Here is a 20,589-nt window from a genome sequence, read left to right on the forward strand (position 1 = left end):
TTTTACAACTACTTAAAGAAAATAAAAATACATTTACATTTTTAATGTGTTTTGAGTTTTGTTATTGTCAAGGTGAAGTACCGAGTGGTACAGTTACATACTTTAGGTAGTGAATACATTTCTCCTCTACCTTCTTAGCCCCTCTCTCATTTTTCTCCCACCTTCCCTCCTCCCCAATCCCTCCCCCCGAATTGTACAGTTAGTTTACAACATATTCTCTTGTAAGTATTGCTGTGGCATTGGTTTGCCTTTTATCCTTTGTCTCACAATTTTAATGTTCCTCTTCCCTTCCCTAATTCAGACAGACATATATAAAATACACAGGGTACCAGAATCAAGTAGAGTGACAACAGGGGCTAAATCATAGAGAAGATGAACAGAAGGAAAAAGAAATAATTTCACATAGTATGTTGAAAATAACAACATCAATGATAAACCACTTGTTTCCATATTTTGGAGATCATTTCTCTTAGCGTCATTTTATATGATCATATGTACAAAGCTATTGAGCTATTGTAATCATCTGCTAGGACTGTCCTAGACATATACTAATTATTACGATTATAAGGGAGACCATATACTTTATGTTTCTTTCAGTCTGGCTCACTTAGTATGATTTTTTCTAAGTCTTTCCATTTTCTTACAAATGGAACACTGTCATTCTTTCTGATAGAAGCATAGAATTCCATTGTATATAAATACCACACTTTCTTGATCTACTGAAGGGCACCTGAGTTGGTTCCATATTTTAGCTATGGTAAATAATGCTGCTATGAACATGGTTGTGCTGGTAGCTTTATGCCCAGAAGTGGGATTACTGGGTCATAGGGGAGCTTTGTGATAAACCTCCACACTGCTTCCAAGAGTGGTTCAACAAATTTACACTCCCACCAACAGTGTAGTAGCGTTACCCTTTGTCCACATCCATGCCACCAACTGTTGTTATTAGTTTTCTGGATGATGGCCATTCTTACTGGGATGAGGTGGAATCTCAATGTTGTTTTGACTTGCATTTCTTATATGTCCAGGGATGTAGAGCACTTCTTCATGTGTCTCTTGGCCATTCTCGTTTCCTCTTCAGAGAAGTCTCTCTTTAAGTCTTTAGTCTACTTATTAATGGAGCAGTTATTTCTTTGAGGATTTGTTTGGGGGAACTTAATTTTTTGAGTTCTAAGTATATTTTAGATATGAGGCCCCTGCCTGTTGTATGTCCAGTGAAGAATCTCCCAGTCTGCGGGCTTTCTTTTTATTTTGCAAGCTATGGCCTTTGCCATGCAGAAGCTCTGCAGTTTAATGCAATCCCATTTGTCCAAGATTTCTTTGATTTGTTGTTTTTCTCTGCCTTTATTGAGAAAATTTCATCCTGTGCCAAGGAGCCCAAGTGTTTCTCCTATTCCTTCCTGCAATGTTTTCAGCGTATCTGATTTTACCTTGAGGTCCTTGATCAATTTGGAGTTGATTCCGGTGCAGGGTGATATATAAGGATCTAGTTTTTAGTTGTTACAGGTGTTTAACCAATTTTTCCAGCACCGTTTATTGAAGAGGCTGTCTTCCTTCCATTCTATTTTTTGGCTCCCTTATACAAGATTAGGTGACTATAGGTCTGTGAGTTCACTTCTGGTTCTTCAGTTCTATTCCATTGGTCCTCAGGCCTGTTCTTGTGCCAATACCAAGCTGTTTTTATTACTATCACTTTGTAATAGAGTTTGAAATTTAGTATTGATATTCTTCCAGCACTGTTCTTCCTGCTAAGGATTGTTTTTGCTATTCAGGGTCTTTTATTATTCCATATGAATTTTTGGATTGCTTCCTGTGTTACATTAAGAATGGTGTTAGGATGTTGATGGGTATTGCATTGTTTTCAAGATGTTAATCCTCCCAATCCAGGAGCATGGAAAGTTTTTCCACTTCCTTAGTTCTGCTTTAATTTCCTTTTTCAGGTTTTCAAAGTTTTCATCATAGGGGTTTTTCACTTCTTTGGTTAAGGCTATTCCTAGGTATTTTATTTTGTGCAGGCTGTTGCAAAAGGAGTTGCTTTCCTGATTTCAGCCTTACTCCTTGCATTGTCGGCATATAGAAAAGCCATTGATTTTTGATGATTAATTATATATCCTGATGCTTTGCCAAAGTTTTGGATCAGCTGAAGTAACTCAGTAGAGCCTATGGGGTTCTTTAAATACAAGATAATTTCGTCTGCAAAGAGAGAGAGTTTTACTTCTTTCCCTATTTGGAGCCCCTTTTATATTTGCCTCTTGCCTTATTGCTCTTACTGTGGTTCTTGTGATTGCTCCTATTGATGTGATGGAGTACATTAATTGATGGGTATATTAAACCAGCTTTGTATCCCTGGAATGAATCCTGCTTGATTATAGTGTATAATTTTTTTATTAAACTTTTTTCTTTATTGTCAAAGTGTGGTACAGAGGGGTTACAGATTCCTATGTAAGGCACTGAGTACATTTCTTGTTCAACTTGTTACTTCCACTCTCATTTCCCCCTCTCCCCTCCCCCCTTTCCTCTCCCCCCAAGAGTTGTGCATTTGATTTATACCAAATGGTTTTGTAAGTATTGCTTTTGGAATGGATTGTCTTTTTGTCCTTTGTCTCTCAATTTTGATATTCCCTTTCCCTAATACCCATATAACAGTATCCAGGGTATTCAAATGAAATATAGTGGTAACGGGTACAACCACAGGAAGGGAATACAAGAGAAACAAAACTAAACAAAACAATAAAAGAAACATACAAGAAAAAACATTCAAAAGGTACGGTTTCATATGGCATGTTGATAATAATTACAACAGTGGTATAACTCTTGTTTCCATAACGTGGAGTTCATTTCACTTGGCATCATCTTATCTGATCATATGGGTGTAGCTATTGGGGTATTTTGATCTTCTACCATGACTGGCCTAATCATTTACTAGCTATTCCCTATGAGGGACACCATAGGGTTTATGTTTCTTTGGGTCTGGGCCACTTCACTTAATAAGATTTTTTTCCAGGTCCTTCCATTTCCTTACGAATGGGGCAGTGTCATTCCTTCTGATGGAGGCATAGAATTCCATTGTGTATATGTACCACATTTTCCTGATCCACTCATCTACTGAGGGGCATCTAGGTTGGTTCCATGTTTTTTGTTTTTTTTTTTTTGGCCAGTCCTGGGCCTTGGACTCAGGGCCTGAGCACTGTCCCTGGCTTCTTCCCGCTCAAGGCTAGCACTCTGCCACTTGAGCCACAGCGCCGCTTCTGGCCGTTTTCTGTATATGTGGTGCTGGGGAATCGAACCTAGGGCCTCGTGTATCCGAGGCAGGCACTCTTGCCGCTAGGCTATATCCCCAGCCCCGGTTCCATGTTTTAGCGATGACAAATTGTGCTGCGATTAACATAGTTGTGCTGGTGGCTTTAATGTGGTCTTGCTTGTAGTCTTTTGGGTAGATGCCCAAAAGTGGGGCTGCAGGGTCATAGGGGAGCTCTATGTTTAGCCTTCTTAGGAACCTCCACACTGCTTTCCAGAGGGGTTGAACAAGTTTGCATTCTCACCAACAATGTAGTAGGTTTATCTTTTGGCCACATCCTCTCCAGTATTTGTTATTATTGGATTTCCTGATAATGGACATTCTTACTGAGGTGAGGTGGAATCTCAATGTTGTTTTGATTTGCATTTCTTTTATGGCTAGTGATGTAGAGCAGTTTTTCATGTGACTCTTGGCCATTCTCATTCCTCTTCAGAGAAGTTTCTTTTTAGGTCTTTAGCCCATTTGTTGAGAGGGCTGTTGGTTCTTTGATTATTGTTTTTTGGAGGAATTTAATTTTTTGAGTTCTGTGTATATTTTAGATATCAGGCCTTTGTCCATTGTATGGCTGGTAAAGATCTTTCCTAAATAGCAAAAACAATCCTAAGTAGAAAGAGCATTGTAGGAGGAATATCAATACCAAACTTTAAGTTGTATTATAAAGCTATAGTAATAAAAACAGATTGGTACTGGCACAAGAACAAACCCGAGGACCAATGGAACAGAACTGAACACCCAGAAATGAACCCACAGACCTATGGCTACCTAATCTTTGACAAAGGAGCTAAAAATATAGGTTGGAACAAAGACAGCATCTTCAACAAATGGTGCTGGAAAAACTGGCTCAACATCTGTAACAAACTGAAACTAGATCCCTATTTATCACCCTGCACCAAAATCAATTCCAAATGGATCAAAGACCTAGAAATAAAATCAGATACCCTGAAAACACTACAAGGAGGAACAGGAGAAACTCTAGGACTCCTTGGCACTGGAAGAAACTTCCTCAACAAAGGCCCAGAAATGCAATAAATCAAAGAAAGGTTGGACAAGTGGGACTGTATCAGCTTCTGCAGGGTAAAGGGCACAGCTTCCAAGATAAAGAGAAAGCCCACAGATTGGGAAAAGATCTTTACCATAGTGTATATTTTTTAATGAGTGTTGAAGTCAAATTGGCCAGAATTTTGTTGAGAAATTTTGTATCCGTATCCATCAAAGAAATGGGTCTATAGTCAACTGTCTTTGACAAGTCCTTGTCTGGTTTGAGGATGAGGGTTATGCTGGCTTTGTAGAATGACTTTGGTATGAACTTTTGCTTTTTTCTTTCATTGAAGAGTCTGAGGTATATTGGTGTGAGTTCTGCTTTGAAGGCCTTATAGAGTTCGGCTGTGAATCCTTCTGGTCCTGGGCTTTTCTTGGCTCTCTTATTGCCATTTTTATTTCATTACTTTATATGGATCTAGTTAGTTGGTTTAACTCTTCTTGGTTTAGTTTGGGCATGTCAATATTTGCTAGAAACTTGTCCATTTCTTCCAGATTCTCGTTTGTTAGCATATAGGTTTGAGAAATATTCCCTTATAATATTCTGAATCTTGGTTGGTTCTGTCATGATGTTTCCATTCTCACCTCTAATTTTGTTTATTTGTGTGTGCTCTCTTCTTTTTTGGTGAGATTTGCTAAGGGTCTGTCAATTTTGTTAATTTTTGCGAAGAACCAACTCTTTTGTTGATTCTTTTTATGATTTTTTTACTTTAATTCATTTAATTCTGATTTGATTTGAATTATTTGTTTCCATCTATTGGCTTGGGATTTAGCTTGTTGCTGTTTTTCAAGGATCATAAGGTGCACCCTTATATTGAGAGTTCTCCAATTTGTTGATGTATGTGCCCAGAGCTATAAATTTTCCTCTGAGTACTGCCTTTGCTGTGTCCCAGAGGAGCTGGTATTTTGTGTGCTTGTTTTGGTAAAATACCATAAAAGTTTGAATCTCTGTTCCAATTTCTTCAATGACTCACAGCAGTTCAACAATATGTTGTTCAGTCTCTATGACTTACAGGATTTTCTATGGTGGCTTTTAGTGTCGAGCTTTAATTTTATTCCATTGTGGTCTGAGAACACGGGGAATAATTTCAGTATTTCTGAATTTGTACACATTTGCTTTGTGCCCTTAAATGTGATCTATTTTGGAGAATGATCTATGTGCTGCCAAGAAGAACGTATATTCTGGTGTTGCTGGGTGGAATATTCTGTTTAATTCTGAGGCTTCTTTGTCCAGTTTTTGGCGTGTTATTCTATCCAGAGCTGACAGTGGTGTTTTGAAGTCTCCAACAATCAATGTTTTGGGATCTATGTGTCTTTTTAGCTTCAGTAGTGTTTGTTTGATAAAGTTGGGTGCTCCAGCATTTGGTGTACAGATACTTAGGATGGTTATATCCTCCTGTGTGAGATCCCTTTATTAGTATGTACTAACCTTCTTTTTCTCTTCTTACTAATTTTAATTTGAAGTCAATTTTATCTGATACTGGGATTTCAACTCCATCCTGTTTATGGGAGTTGTTTACTTGATAGATTTTATTCCAGCCTTTCACTTTCAGAATCTGTTTGCTTTTGTGGGCAAGATTTGTCTCTTGAAGACAGTAGAAAGATGGATCTTGCTTTTTGATCCAGCTTGTCAGTCTATGTCATTAATAATTGGAGAGTTAAGTCCATTAATGTAAAAACTTTTTAAAAATTACAAAAAGCCTGTGTGACATAAAGTTGACAAAATGTGATAGATTTGTATTATCTAAGCACTTATGGTAGTAAAATGTATGTGACTAAATATGGACAAAGAATGTGAATTTATAATTTATAGGAGAGTTTAAGTACAAGTAGAAATCATGGGAAATGTTCATTATTAATAACCGAAGAAATGAAAATCAGAATAAGTAGGTAAGCCTTTTTTAATCCTAAATTTAACAGAATTGAAAAGTGTGGTATTGGGACTGGGAATGTGCCCTAGTGGTAAAGTGCCTTCCTTGCATACATGAAGCCCTGGGTTCGATTCCTCAGTATCACATATATAGAAAAAGCCAGAAGGGGCGCTGTGGCTCAAATGATAGAGTGCTAGCCTTGAGCAAAAAGAAGCCACGGACAGTGCTCAGGCCCTGAGTTCAAGCCCCAGGACCAACAACAAACTACAAACAAACAAAAAGAAAAGTATGGTATTCCGTTGCCAGTGAGTGTTGTTTGGTTTAAGTTTTTTGTGTGTTTGAAGTACTGGGAACTAAACCTAGAGCCTCATGTATGCTAAGCAAAAATTCCACCAGTGAAATATTTTCCCATCCCTGTTTTAATCTTCTAAGAAACTAATTCTTTTTTCATTTTAAATGAAAGATCTTACTATATAACTCAAGCTGACTTAAAACTCATGATCCAGCTAGAATTACAAATATATGATGCCACACAGAGATTCGAGAAAGCAGTTTTGTAGTCAAAATATAATAATGACCTTGATCTAATAGTCCTACTTCTTGGAGCATCTCCAAAGAAAACAGTGTGTAACCATTTTCATGCAATGTCACTTATACATTTTTAAAAAGCAAATAAAGGCTGGGCACCAGTGGCCCAGAGTCTATATTCCCAGCTGCTTGGAAGGAAGAGATCCTAAAATTGCCATTCAAAGCCAGGAAATTTCGTGAGACTCTTATTTCCAATTAACCACCAAAAAGCTGGAAGTGGAGATGTAACTCAAGTGGTGGAGCACCGGCCTTGAGCATAGAAGCTCAGGGACAGTGCCCAGGCCCTGAATTCAAGCCCCAGGAAGAGCACAAAAAATTAAATAGCGTGAATGTTTAGCAATAAGGGAATAGTGACTATTCAATGGACTATTATGCTGTTCATTTTTGGGTTGTGGCATTTGGTACTCAAGATTGAACACAGGGTCTTGTGTGTGCTGAGCATATACTCTACCACTGAGCCATATCGCCAGACTTATTATTATTTTAATGGTGATTATAAAGATTATAGAGCATTTCAAAAACAATTATATTTGTTAATAAAAGGTATATCTTAGCTGGGCATGAGTAGCTAACATCTGTAATCCTAGCTATTCAAGGGGCTGATATCTGTAGCATCACTACGTTTGGAGACTACATCTCCAAAATGACCAGTAATGGCTGGAGGTATTGCTCCAGTGGTAGAGTGCCATCTGAGCAAGAAAATTAGTCCATTGAGCACGAATCCCTGGAGTTGAAACCCTGGTACTGTACCAAACAAACAAACAAAAAACATGGAAAGAGAAAGAACAAATAGCAACTCTTAAATTTTATGCACATTACACTTAGAAAACACACATATATACAAAGAACAGTTGCAGTAATAATAGTTGTTATCTTATAGTAGCCAAATAATTATTAATTTAAAATGCTTTTCCCTAGTTTAATAATCTCTAATGAGACATTACTTTTGCAGTTGAAATTTTAGCAAAACAAAAATATGGTTGTAGCAAATACAACCAGGATTAAAATATTTATTATAATTAATTGAACACTAATCAGATAAATGGACAAAAGACAGTTAAAAAGAGGAAATAGTAAACAAGCAGGAAAATATTTAGCATCAGAAATAGGTAATTTACAACATTGTCCTTACTACCAAAATTGAGATAACTCTTGGTAATCTAAGGAAATAAACCAACCCAAAATGTGAAAGTGGAGCTTTCTCTGTTACTTATAATAGCCAGAAAAGGTGATGAGAGAGAGAGAGAGAGTCCTCAGTAGTCATTAAGAACTGATTTTTAGGTAGTGTACACCAACTTAATCACTTACCAGAATAGTATATAATAACCAAAGATGGTGGTTAAGATGACCACTTAACCGGGGAAAAAAATCCATCTTATATTGTTGGTTTTGTTTTTAAAGGACAAGTAAGACCATTATATATTAACTCAGATTAGTCTCATGTGAAAAATTGTATATGAGGGCTGGGGATATAGCCCAGTGGCAAGAGTGCCTGCCTCGGATACATGAGGCCCTAGGTTCGATTCCCCAGCACCACATATACAGAAAACGGCCAGAAGCGGCGCTGTGGCTCAAGTGGCGGAGTGCTAGCCTTGAGCGGGAAGAAGCCAGGGACAGTGCTCAGGCCCTGAGTCCAAGGCCCAGGACTGGCCAAAAAAAAAAAATTGTGTATGAAAATACAGGATGAAAACAATGGCCTTGTGAGAATGTGACATACACAAATATTCACGTGTTTTTATGTTTCCTCTATTTTCTCTGACATGAGTATATTGTCTTTTGTGTGTGTGCTAGTTGTGGGGCTTGAACTCAAGGCCTTTGCTCTCACTTGGCTTTTACACTTAAGGCTGGTACTTCATCACTTGAGCCACACATACACTTCTCTGGATTTTTGCTGGTTAATTTGAGATTAAAAAGTCTCATGAATTTGTCTGCCTGGGCTGGCTTTGAGTGGTGGTCCTCAGATCTCAGCCTCCTTATAAGCTACGATTACAGGCATGAACCACTGCTGTCCAGCACTTAACACCCATTTTTTAAGCTTCTGCTTTAAGTCAGATCAGTTGATAAAGAAACCAAAAAGTATGTAGGAAGTTCTTTTTTTAAGGGAAACTGGTATTAGACAAAAGGCTACTTAGATAGATGATACATTTAAAAGGGGAAACCCTCATCCAGGAGCTGCTAGCTCATGCCTGTAATCATAGCTACTCAGGAGGCTGACATCTGAGGATCATGGTTTGAAGCCAGCCCAGGCAGAAAAGTCCCTATGAGAATCTTATCCCCAGTTAACCACTCAAAAACCAGAAGTGGCTCTGTGGCTTACATGACATGGTAGAGCACTAGCCTTGAACACCAAGAGACTCAGGGACAGCTCCCAGGCTCTGAGTTCAAGCCCCACAACCGACAAAAAATAAAAGGAGTGAACACTTGTAGATTTGGTATTCAAGAGGCAGAGGCAGGAGGATTACAAATTGGAGGCCAGCCTGGGTTACATATTGAAACTGTTTCAACAAAAATTTAGGACAAGATTTTAGAAGATAATAGATGGGACAAGATTTGATTAGGACAATAATTAGAAACTGTTAAACTGTGTATGTTAGAATAGAATACTATATACAGCCATGCACCAGTTCTTACAACAATCGAAAAAATGTATCAAGGGGTTTTTGTGGGGTTTTTTTTAATTAGGGGGTCTTATCTTTTAAACAAAATTTCATGGTATTTCAAAATAGTATGTTGTACTTTCTTCCAGACTTCTGCAGCATGACCTTTAAAAGAGTTGATTTTGCCAGAACATTCAAAGATTGTTTTCCCACGAGCTTTTCCTTAGTCAACTTTCTATTCTAATCATTCTCTTTTGAGCCTTTTTGAAAATCATGATCCGTATGTTTTCTCCTCTTCAGTTGCCAAATACCATATGAAGTCCTTGTCAGTTTTGTGTGTTGACTTCATGGCATCTTTGAATCTTCTATAGATTTCTAATTTCACTTTGTGACAGATTTGTACCTAATTGCTAGTTGTGGTACCTGGCAAGTAGATAAGGTTATGTGCAGGTATTTAATGGAGTGGGCAACTTGAGCAGAGACTGATATAACTGGTTTGTTGATTAGCAAATATTTTCATATTACAACAGTTTTGAACCCTTAGGAAACCTCTCAGAACCTTGGTAGTACCAGGGCTAAGATAATAAATGCTCAGCAATGAGAAGACCCTATACAGCAAAGGACCAGGGCAACATTTTGCACCTTGAATATGCAGCTCATTTGTAGAGCATTATATTCACTTAGTGTGAAACCACCAGCATTTTGAGTATCAAAGTGAATTACATGAAACTATTTGGGGTAGTGGTGCTGTATGTTTGTATGTAGTCAGTCATAATGTAAAATGCCAAGTCACTGTAGAGCAAAATGACTGAATTTTCAGTTAAGACCTCCGTGCAAATCCAGGCTTCAGCACTTACTAGTCGTCTGTGTAACCTCAGGCTTATTTCAGGGACATGATGTATAGATATGAAAGTTGTCAATCCTGTTATCAAGTGGCCAAAGGGAAGGTTGGAGAGGGTCCTTATTTACCAAGCTAAGTAGCTTGGACTTGATCAAGCTTCGTCAATAGTTCTTAGCCTTTTTTGTTCAATGACCCCACTGATGGAAGCTGTTTATATTGTCCCTAGAGAATATATATAAACCCATCTTTCCTTAAAATTCCATAAGATGTAAAGATCAGACATATCAGTGGCTCATGCCTATAACCCAAAGATTGGGAGGATCACAGGTCAAGGTCAGCCAGGTTGAAAGTTCAAAGACCTCATCTCAACAAAAAAGCTGGATGAGGTAGTGTAAAGCTGTCATCCCAGCTACATCAGAAAGCATAAGTAGGAAGATTATGGTCTGTGCCCACCTAGACAAAAAGAGACCCTATCTCTCAAAAATAACCAGAGCCAAAAGGGCAAAAAAGTATAAAAGTCTCCTAAGGCTTATTTTAAACCAGGTGTTGGTGGCTCATACCTATAATCCTACCTACTTGGGAGGCTGAGATCTGAGGTTCATGTTTGAAAGCCATCCTAGGCAGAAAAGTCTCTGAGACACTTATCTCCAGTTAACTCTCTAAAAACCAGAAGTGGAGTTGTGGATCAAAGTGGTAGAGTGCTAGCTTTGAGAGCAAAAGCATAAGGACAGTGGGCAAGCCCTGAGTTCAAGCCCTATGACTGACCCCCCCTAAAAAAAACACCTTTATTTTGGATCCCAGGTTTAGACTGTAGACTTTCTGAGGGAATTTTTATCCACAAGGAAGTAACACTGTCAGATTTTTGTTTTAGAAATCTAACTCTGAAGTAAGCAGGTAAGTGATGGGGGGAGAGGCTGCTGACAGAGAAACCTGTTAAGACCTTGCTCCATTGATCTCTCTGAGAGCAGATGGAAGAACTAGTGGTGACCATAAAAGAGAGAAATGCATTTGTGACCATTTAGGAGAAAAGATAGGAATGGTGACCAAGTAGAAAGAAATGGTATAGAAGGTGCAGCCTAGGCCTTCCTGTGTAGATTGTATTACCATAAATCAAGAAGCACAGAGCTCAAGGGTTAGTGTGCTCATGTAACATATCATTGAAGGTATCTTTCAGACAGCTGGTAATAATGTGCAGCCCAGGGCTTCTATGCCCTTAGTGTGCATACAAAATATTTTGGGATCGTATTTAAATGCAGGTTCTAGTTCAGAAGATATGGGGTAGAAGCTGAGAGTATGCATTTCTTCCTCTTGTTTTGTGGTACTGGGGTTGGAACTCAAGGCTTCCCGCTTGCTGTGCAAGCACTTTACCACTTGATCCACACCCCCAATCCGTTGTTTTTTTTTTGCTTTAGTTGTTTTGTTTTCTTGTGATGGAACGATGCTTACTTTTTGCATGGGCTGACCTTGAGCCATAATTCTCCTGATCTTCATCTCCTGAGTAGCTGAACTTGCAGGACTGAGCCACCATACCCAGCCAGGAGTCTGCGTTTCTAACAAGCTCCTAAGTGATACTACCCATTGGCAGTCCGTGGACTATACTTGAACATAGCAAGAGACTGCAACTTAGAAGAGTCATCTTCAATAAAGAGACTGATTTGGAAGTTACCAGCTATCATAGGTGGCAATTAAAACTAAGAAAATAGATCAGGTCACCAAAAAAAAGCAGATAGAGAATAATAAGGGAACAAATAAATACCGAACCTTGGGGAATGGCAGTAAAGGGAAGGTAAGGTATAACTTGGTGTATCATGTGCTTAACCATGTGAGAGGTCCTAGGTTTCATCCCAGAAACACATATATGTACACCAGTAAGCACATATACCCATACATCTATAAAGGGAAGATAGGAGAAGAGTCTATGAAGGAGTTTTGAGAAGGATGATTACAGAGTAAGAAGAATACGCAAAGACTTTTATACCATGGAGGGTGATACTCAAAAACGAAACAGATTTCAACAGCAGTTTATGACACTATGCGTTCTCCATGGGGACAGTGACATCCCTGAGGGAGCAAAAAATGTTTTTCTGGTGTGCTGTATTAGGGCTTGAATGAAAGGCCTTGGATTTTTTGCTCAAGATTTATCCTCTACTACCTGAGCCATACCCTCCACTTCCACTTCTTTTTTTTTTTTTTTTTTGCCAGTCCTGGGCCTTGGACTCAGGGCCTGAGCACTGTCCCTGGCTTCCTTTTTGCTCAAAGCTAGCACTCTGCCACTTGAGCCACAGCGCCACTTCTGGCCGTTTTCTGTATATGTGGTGCTGGGGAATCGAACCCAGGGCCTCATGTATACGAGGCAAGCTCTCTCGCCACTAGGCCATATCCCCAGCCCCACTTACACTTCTGGTTAATTGAAGATAAGAGTTTCACAGACTTTCCTTCTTCAGCTGACTTTGAACTATGATCCTCACATATCAGCCTCTTGAGTAGATAATATTGTAGGTGTAAGCAAAGGTGCCTGACTCACAAAAATAGATTTTTTGAAGGTGAAACAACATAGATATTACAACGGTTTATTGGCCTCCAAAGGACCAGAGTGAATAAACAGATGTACATTTTGCCTATTTTAATGGGACTTGGTTAGGAAATGCTATCTTAAAAGGTAGCCACAGTAGTTATTAGGCACAATAAGGAAAAACTGTTTGAAAAAGAGTCCTATAGGGATGTGAGGTAAGACTGATCAGTCAGGAGGTTGTGGTGAAGGAGATGTCAAGGACAAAAGGGGCTGTACAGGTAGAGGAGTCTTTTCAGAAGGTTACAACAGCATTTGCAAAAACAGAGCAAGGTAAAATTAAAAAGCAGATGTAAAATGAGCCACATAAAATTAAAAGAAGAGCAATGAACTTGGTGTATTTTGGGAGCCCAGTACTGCTGGATGTTTCATGTATCAAGCTTGCCAATGATAGAAGACAAAATACAAATGTAAGAAATTATTCTTGAAAGGCTTCCTGTATGTCAAAAATCACCAAATTGAAACATGTTTTCTGAGTCTCGGGGATCTTGTTCTGCTAGGACTAGGGTAATGCATAGAAATTTGTACTTTCTTATTCTAGGGAGATTCTTTTCTGTGTATACGTGTTGTTACTGGGACTTGAATTCAGGGCCAAGGCACTCTCTCTTAGCTTTTTTGCTCAAGGTTGTTGCCCTACTACTTGAGCCATAGCTCCAGTTACGGGTTTTTGCTGGATAATTGAAGATAAAAGTCTTATAGACTTTTCTGCATACACTGGCTGTGAGTTGCAGATCTCAGCTTCCTGAGTAGCTAGATGACAGGCGTGAGTCACTGGTGCCTAGATTAGGAAGATTCTCGTGGACACACTTTGAGAAACTGTGCTTGTAGGAAATAAGCCACTGAAAAATTTAAAATCTGTTAGAAGATACCATGATTATATTTGTGTTGAAGGGAAATAACCATGATTGCAGTTATAGATGGGTTGGGAGACAGACATAAGGAGACCAATTAGGGTGACATCAATCCTGTTGAAAAGTGACGAAGAAAGACCAGGCATGGTAATCCCTACTACTTGGAATCCCAGCTACTTGGAAAGTGGCCCTCCTCCCCCCCAAATTAGTATGACCCTCATCTCAAGTAACAAGCTGAGTGTGGTGGTGTGCACAATAATACCACTTAGTGGGAGGTGTAGATAGGAAGATTACAGTCTGAGGCTAGCCTCGGGCAAAGAATATATTAAAGCAAAAAAGAATTGGGGCATGGCCCAAGTGATAAAGCGCCTGGCTAGCAAGTATGAAGCCCTGAATTCAAACTCCAGTAACCACCAAAACAGAAAAAGAAAGAAAAGTATGACCTGAACTAAGGTAGAGAAAACAGACTGAGGGGTAGAGAAAACTTTAAGAGATAAAATCAAGGGGAAGTTTGAATAGATTTAAGATGAGGAAGATGACTCAGATTTCTGAGGATGGTTTTTAATAACAACAGCTAATGTGTTGAACTTTGTGCTGTGCACAACCTTGCATGCACTTTGCATCAATAGGAAGTAGTGGTGTGCTTGCCCAATGTCCTGTTTCTCTGTGAAGTAATTATTGCCTAGGACCACTTGCTCAGGGATCTCTTTGCATCCTTGGATTCTGCCTTTTGTGGAAGTCTTATTCTCTTATCATCTTGTTCCATCCAAATTCCTTCCAGTGGAATTCACCCTAGTCGTGTAAATATGAACACTCAGCCCAGGTCAGTGAGTCTCAGCCTCAAGAATTTGTCTAGATAACATCTTGTTTGTTCACTTGGTCCAAGCTTCATTTTTTTTTGTTTGGTTCTGCACCTTCACTCCCAATATTTTCCTTTATCTCATTCTGACTGTGTTTAAGACTGTTATCAGTACTTTGCTTAAGTCCTTCTTCCTCCTAAGGAATTCTGTTCTTTGCTCTCTCATCCCATGACACTGAAGCCTTCCACCTGGCAACACAGGATCTTGGCCAGCTGGGCACCCTATCTGCTTCAGTCCTGAGATGCTGTTGGTTTCTGGAGCTTCCACCAGGGGGCAGTGAAGGACAGTACCGCAAGGACTGGTGTCCGGTGTCTTGACCTACTCTACAAGGAGAATGTAGAACAAAACCTCCAGCCCTTCATTACCACCCACTTGGCAGTTAGAATCTAAGCTGCTTGAGCTGTAGTCCCAGGAGCTCCACCTCCTTCTGCATCAGATGTAGTGAATGGAAGTGAACTACAGTATAGTTCCAATTCCCTTCTGTACACAGTGTAACTTGTTACCCAAGTAGCCTAGCCTTCCTCCCCTTCTCTAGCCCTTATAAACATGTAGATAACTGCACAGAAAGGATTCCTAGATTCCAAATCAGTCACAGCACTTCACCACTGAGACACACCCTTCCTTTCATCCACAGGGGACATAGGGCCCTGCCACTTGTCACTAACACCTGCTCAATGCTAGCACATAAAAAATAGGCACATCACTAGATAAAAGCAATAGATGGCCCAGATCAGCCTGACACTACATATCCAACCCATAAAGGACCAACTCCTCCGTCTGGCCACCAGGAGAGTGACTAGCTTTATCTTTATGCACTTCTGTCTCTAGCCACTAGGGGACAAGGTGTGTTCTTATTCTTCTTATTGAACTGGGGAACACCTATATCACAGGTTCAGTGTCACACAGAAATCGCATGTCTACCAACTATTCCACTAACTACTATGCTTCTTCCTCAGTGCCCTTGTATATAAAGTATTGTCCCAACAGTAGTACCTACCCCTTAGGGTGATAAGGATTAAATATGAAATTGCACTGAAGTGCTTACCAGAGAACCTAGCATATATTAAGTGTCTGATGAAAGACATTTATTGTGTCTAGATTGAGCTGTATTTAGAGAATCTTAGCTGACCTCTCAGACTAATCCCTAGGGAAGCAGGTCTAGCTTCCTGTCCAGCTGAGTCACGCCTGGTATTTCACCTAGTACACTTGCACTTCTGCATTGTCTGTCTACCACTCCTGGCTGAGAACAGACTGCTTGTTATTGTCCTGAAGATTCATGTCAAAGAAAAAGCTTTATTAGTTTTGCCACTAGTATCTCTCTACCCTCCTATTCCATCCCCAGTGTTGCAAAGAATTCCCTGTTCAGTCAACCACTCATTCTTCTAGGATCTAGCTCATACTTATGAAGCAAACAAATGTACTACATACCATGAGACTCCAGACCTCCATTAGTTATCAAGGATGGCTGTTTGGTGGCCTTTATACCCATGGCTTGCCTTGTTGCCAAAGAAGCAGGTGCTCTCTAAATCTCAAATCAAGGGCTTTTTCTGTAAAGCAAAAGCTATGGAAAGCATCTTGGATCAGGTTTCATCAGACCCTCCACCTTGGCTTGGAGAATTTTCTGAAAATGAAAAGCAGAGAATCCTTTTTGCTCAAGATGATCCCCTCTGTCTATCCATTCTATAAAATCCTTTCAATTAGTCTGGAACCTCGTAATCAATTTCACATCTTCATCAAGACTAAGAAAAAATAACAGGAAAAATTCCTATGTGGCATTCCCATCTTCCTCCAGTGAATGAGATCTTGACCTCCTCTTAGAGTAGTTGCAATTACCTGGGCAATATTTTGATAAATTCACTTAATGGGATTATGGACTCTCTGGACTTAGTGCTAATGGAACGATTACAGTAGGGCTATCTCTAGGCCAAGCCCCCCAAAGTGAAAATGATACATCTAGACTACAATTATATTATACCTGAGCATACATACTAATGCATAAGATGGAAGCTTTTCTGAAATGCAGCCCCCTTAAATGACAGAAGATGCCATCAGTCCTGTCACATTGCCGGTAGTTCATCTACTGAGACCTCTTCACCTTCACCACTGCAATATCCATCCTCCTTAAGAGACAGGAATTTGGTTCTCAGATACTGGAATGACCTTCCAGTAGCTTAAGACCTTATTTCTTTTTACCCGTTCATGCCCTTGACATGTGCTGTCAACTTACAGGTGTAGAATGGTGTGGCATGTTGACTTGTTACAGGAGGTCTGGAAAATTTGGTCTATGTCTGATCTTGCACCACTTCTCCAAGAAGTTGGTCTTAGTCAAAGTTAGTTACCCCAAGTGGTAATGAAGCTCTTAGTGATCAAGGTTACTTTAAAATAGGAAGATGCTTCCTTCTAAGAGGGACAGGCAGCATGTGATGAGGAGCAGAAATCTTTTTTTTTTTTTTTTTTTGGCCAGTCCTGGGCCTTGGACTCAGGGCCTGAGCATTGTCCCTGGCTTCCTTTTTGCTCAAGGCTAGCACTCTGCCACTTGAGCCACAGCGCCACTTCTGGCCGTTTTCTGTATATGTGGTGCTGGGGAATCGAACCCAGGGCCTCATGTATACGAGGCAGGCACTCTTGCCACTAGGCCATATCCCCAGCCCCAGAAATCTTAAAGTATCCAGGAAGACTCAGAATTTACAATATCAAGAGTCAGTGGAAATGGTTCTAGCCTGATTCACAATATTAAGGGGCAGTGGAAATAGTTCTTGCCTGAGAATGTCACACTTTTTCATCCCTAACCATGACATAAAGAACAGTCAGATGTTGTAGAATGTAAAGATCCAAATCCACCGGGGTGGATGCGGGAGTGGGGGAGCAGCTCAGAGATTTATGTTCCACCATAGCCCGTTCTATCAGGCATAGGGTTGCATATGCTCATGAGCAAGTCCTTACAGCCATTCAAAGTTGGCATGCTATCTGATGGAGTGTGTTTTGAAATATAGTCTGTGTCATAATCCTAAAGTGAAGATTCCAAAATTAGACTCTTAAGTGATACAGCCTAAGCATATTTCCTTGTAACCATTGCCTCTCCAGGTTCTTCTGAGGTACAGCACTGTTGAGAACTCCTATCCCCAGGGCTCTGTTATTTGGCTCACATCTGACATAACCTCTTATATGGCTCTGTTATTCTAACAGTTGAGGCAAAGACAAAGGTAGCCTTTAGGCTCTGGGGACACCATTCCACTAAACATTATAAGAGATTTTCTATAACATCTTCACATGGTTAGTGCATCTGTCTTAATGCTGTTAGCCAGCCCAGTACATGCCAACACTGTTGCCTTCTTCAACTGAAAGGTCTTCCTTTTTCACAAGTGCCACAAACACTTAGGCTGCAGCCATAGGTTCTCCAGCTACTGGAGCAAAACTGCTGCTGCTCTAATATGAAATGTGGTTAGTCAGACTCCTTGCAATTCATGTATAACAACTCATTCCATCCTCTCCTCCCCCAGCTCTCCCCTTTCCTCAATTGTTTGTCCTTCCCTGGCTTTGCTAAACTCATGTACACCCAAATGTGGACTCCCTGTTGCCCTCACTGTACACATAGCCTAATGGTTAATAGCAGGGACTTGAGCCACATTGTCTGGGTTGGAATCCCAGCATTGTCATTTTCTGATTATGTGACCTTGAATGACTAACTTAAGCTTTCTTTCCCTCAGTGTCTTCACCTGTAAGATGGAGATGATAGTACCTAGCTAACAAAGCAGTTGTGTTACAAAATAATACCTGGTATATGCTCAGCACCAAAAAGTAGATGCTGTTAACTTGTACATTAATCCTACCAACTGGATCATTCAGCCATGTAACACCAAAAATTAGATTGCTTTTGGGCATCAACCCATCTGTCCAAGCCAAAAGTTGGAGGACTCTTAGACCTTTGAGCTAAAATTCAGTCATCAGCCCACAAACCACCTGTACTAACGGCTTCTTGAACGTTGACCCTTTGTCTTCCTTGATCACTCATCCAAGTCTTCTATTACTCTTTGGTGTACTTCAGCTACCTTGTACCCTGCAATTAGCCTGAATAACCTGACGCTGTCAGAGATAGAGTTATATCATGAAGGAGTTGCTTGGTTTCTAGCAGCATCATGGTTGGCCCACTTTCTGATTCATTGGCAAAATTACTGATCAAGAAATAGTTTGGTGAGTTACTCAAAGGGCCATTGATGTGATAATCCTATTATAGGTACACAAATTCAATCAACCTCAGTACTTCTTCTTCAACATAATTCAAATTTTCACTTTCACAGAATTGTAGGGACCAGGGACCTGGAAGTGAGTTCTACTCTTATTTAGGCTTTGCTCTGTCCTTGCTGTTACCTTGACTCTATATGAGTATCCATTCTTATTGATAAAAGGAAAAACAAAAGAGAATACCAAAATTGAGAGACAAAGGATAAAACTATATGGTGTAAACCAACTGTACAACTCATGGGGGGAAGAGGGAAATGGGGGGGAGGTAACAAGTTGGATAAGAAATGTACTCTCTGCCTTACATATGAAACTGCAACCCCTCTGTAAATTACTTTTACAATAAAAAAATGAAAAAAAAGGAAAAAGACACACTGTTAGCTTAATGATCACAGAAACGATGAAGAAAGTGTGAACATAGGCCATGACAGAAGATACAAAAAGGAAAGCATGTTGGAGAGTGATCTTGGACACATTACTGATACAACTTGGAGCTGAGGGTAAAAAAACAGGAAATGTCAAAGATAGCTAGTTTTTTTTTTTTTTTTTTAACCTGTTACTTCCAGCCAAGATTGAAAATGGCCTTTCAGAAAACATGTAGGGGTATAAAGAATTTGTGACAGAAGGTAGTGGACAGTAGATTGCTCAGAGGATACTAATTGGTATCCTGAAGTTAATATGTTCAGAACAAACCACTCCATCCTTCTGGTTGATCCAATTTGGTGGAATCATTCTTGACTCCTTTCATTCATACTTCACATTTGATTTGTTTAAAGAAAAAAGCACATTAATTCTGTCTTCAAAACATCTGAATCTAGGGCTGGGGATATAGCCTAGCGGCAAGAGTGCCTGCCTCGGATACACGAGGCCCTAGGTTCGATTCCCCAGCACCACATATACAGAAAACGGCCAGAAGCGGCGCTGTGGCTCAAGTGGCAGAGTGCTAGCCTTGAGCGGGAAGAAGCCAGGGACAGTGCTCAGGCCCCAGGACTGGCAAAAAAAAAAAAAAAAAAAAAAAAAAAAAAAAAAAAAAACCTGAATCTAGAATCTTCCATACCTTACTACCTCCACAAGAGCCCTAGAGAAAGCCACTAGCTTCTCCCTCCCTCCCTCCCTCCTTCCCTCCCTCCGTCCCTCCCCCTCCTCCCCCTCTTGTATTACGATGAGACCCTTCTAGCTAATGGCCTTGCTCCAGCCTTGCTCTTCTTTGGTCTCCAAACCAAACAGCAGCCATGATGACGATGATGAAGAGGAGGAGGAGGGTTATGAGGATGATGATGGTGATGGTGTGTGTGTGTGTGTGTGTGTGTGTGTGTGTGTGTGTGTGTGTACTAGTGCTTGAACTCAGGTGCTATCCCTTACCTTTTTTGCTCAAGGCTAGTAGCACTGTACCATTTGGGCCATAACTCTACTTCTGACTTTTTGGTGGTTAAATAGAGATAAGAGTCTCACAGACTTTCCTACCCCAGCCATCTTTGAACTGTGATCCTCAGATCTCAGCCTCCTGAGTAGCTAGAATTACAGATGTGAGCCACTAGCACCTGGCCAAAGTGATCCTTTTAAAATAGATTAGAGACCAGTGGGACAGATAAGATGGATGGCTACATCCATCCTCCATGACTTCCATCTTACATTGCATGCATTCTGTCTCTGCCCCCATCCTTTGTCCTGTGCAGCTGCATCCCTATGTCCTTGCATTTCTTCATTGCCTCCCCACTTGGTCATCTCCCTCTTTTATTGCCTTCACCCTTCATTGTCTCCATCTTGAGATCTGCAGTGTGGGTCCAGAGTTTGGCCATAATGTGAGCTCATTTGCAACCTGCTGGAACTGGACCTC

The 20,589-nt window shown here is 40.2% G+C and overlaps 1 protein-coding gene and 1 long non-coding RNA gene across 2 annotated transcripts in view; one reads left to right on the plus strand and one right to left on the minus strand.

The window, feature by feature from the left end:
• LOC125343576 overlaps positions 1-6,458 on the minus strand; it is a 29,326-nt gene extending 22,868 nt beyond the window's left edge. Inside the window, exons 1-2 of the long non-coding RNA XR_007209351.1 lie at positions 6,426-6,458; positions 4,061-4,065 (exon numbers count right to left, since the gene is read on the minus strand). This is a non-coding gene — a long non-coding RNA (uncharacterized LOC125343576). The remainder of the gene's footprint in view (positions 1-4,060; positions 4,066-6,425) is intronic.
• Hdac8 (histone deacetylase 8) overlaps positions 1-20,589 on the plus strand; it is a 252,699-nt gene that overhangs the window by 11,392 nt on the left and 220,718 nt on the right. The window lies entirely within an intron of this gene.

This window comes from Perognathus longimembris, chromosome 28 (assembly GCF_023159225.1).
Source record: "Perognathus longimembris pacificus isolate PPM17 chromosome 28, ASM2315922v1, whole genome shotgun sequence".
Classification (NCBI taxonomy): domain Eukaryota; kingdom Metazoa; phylum Chordata; class Mammalia; order Rodentia; family Heteromyidae; genus Perognathus; species Perognathus longimembris.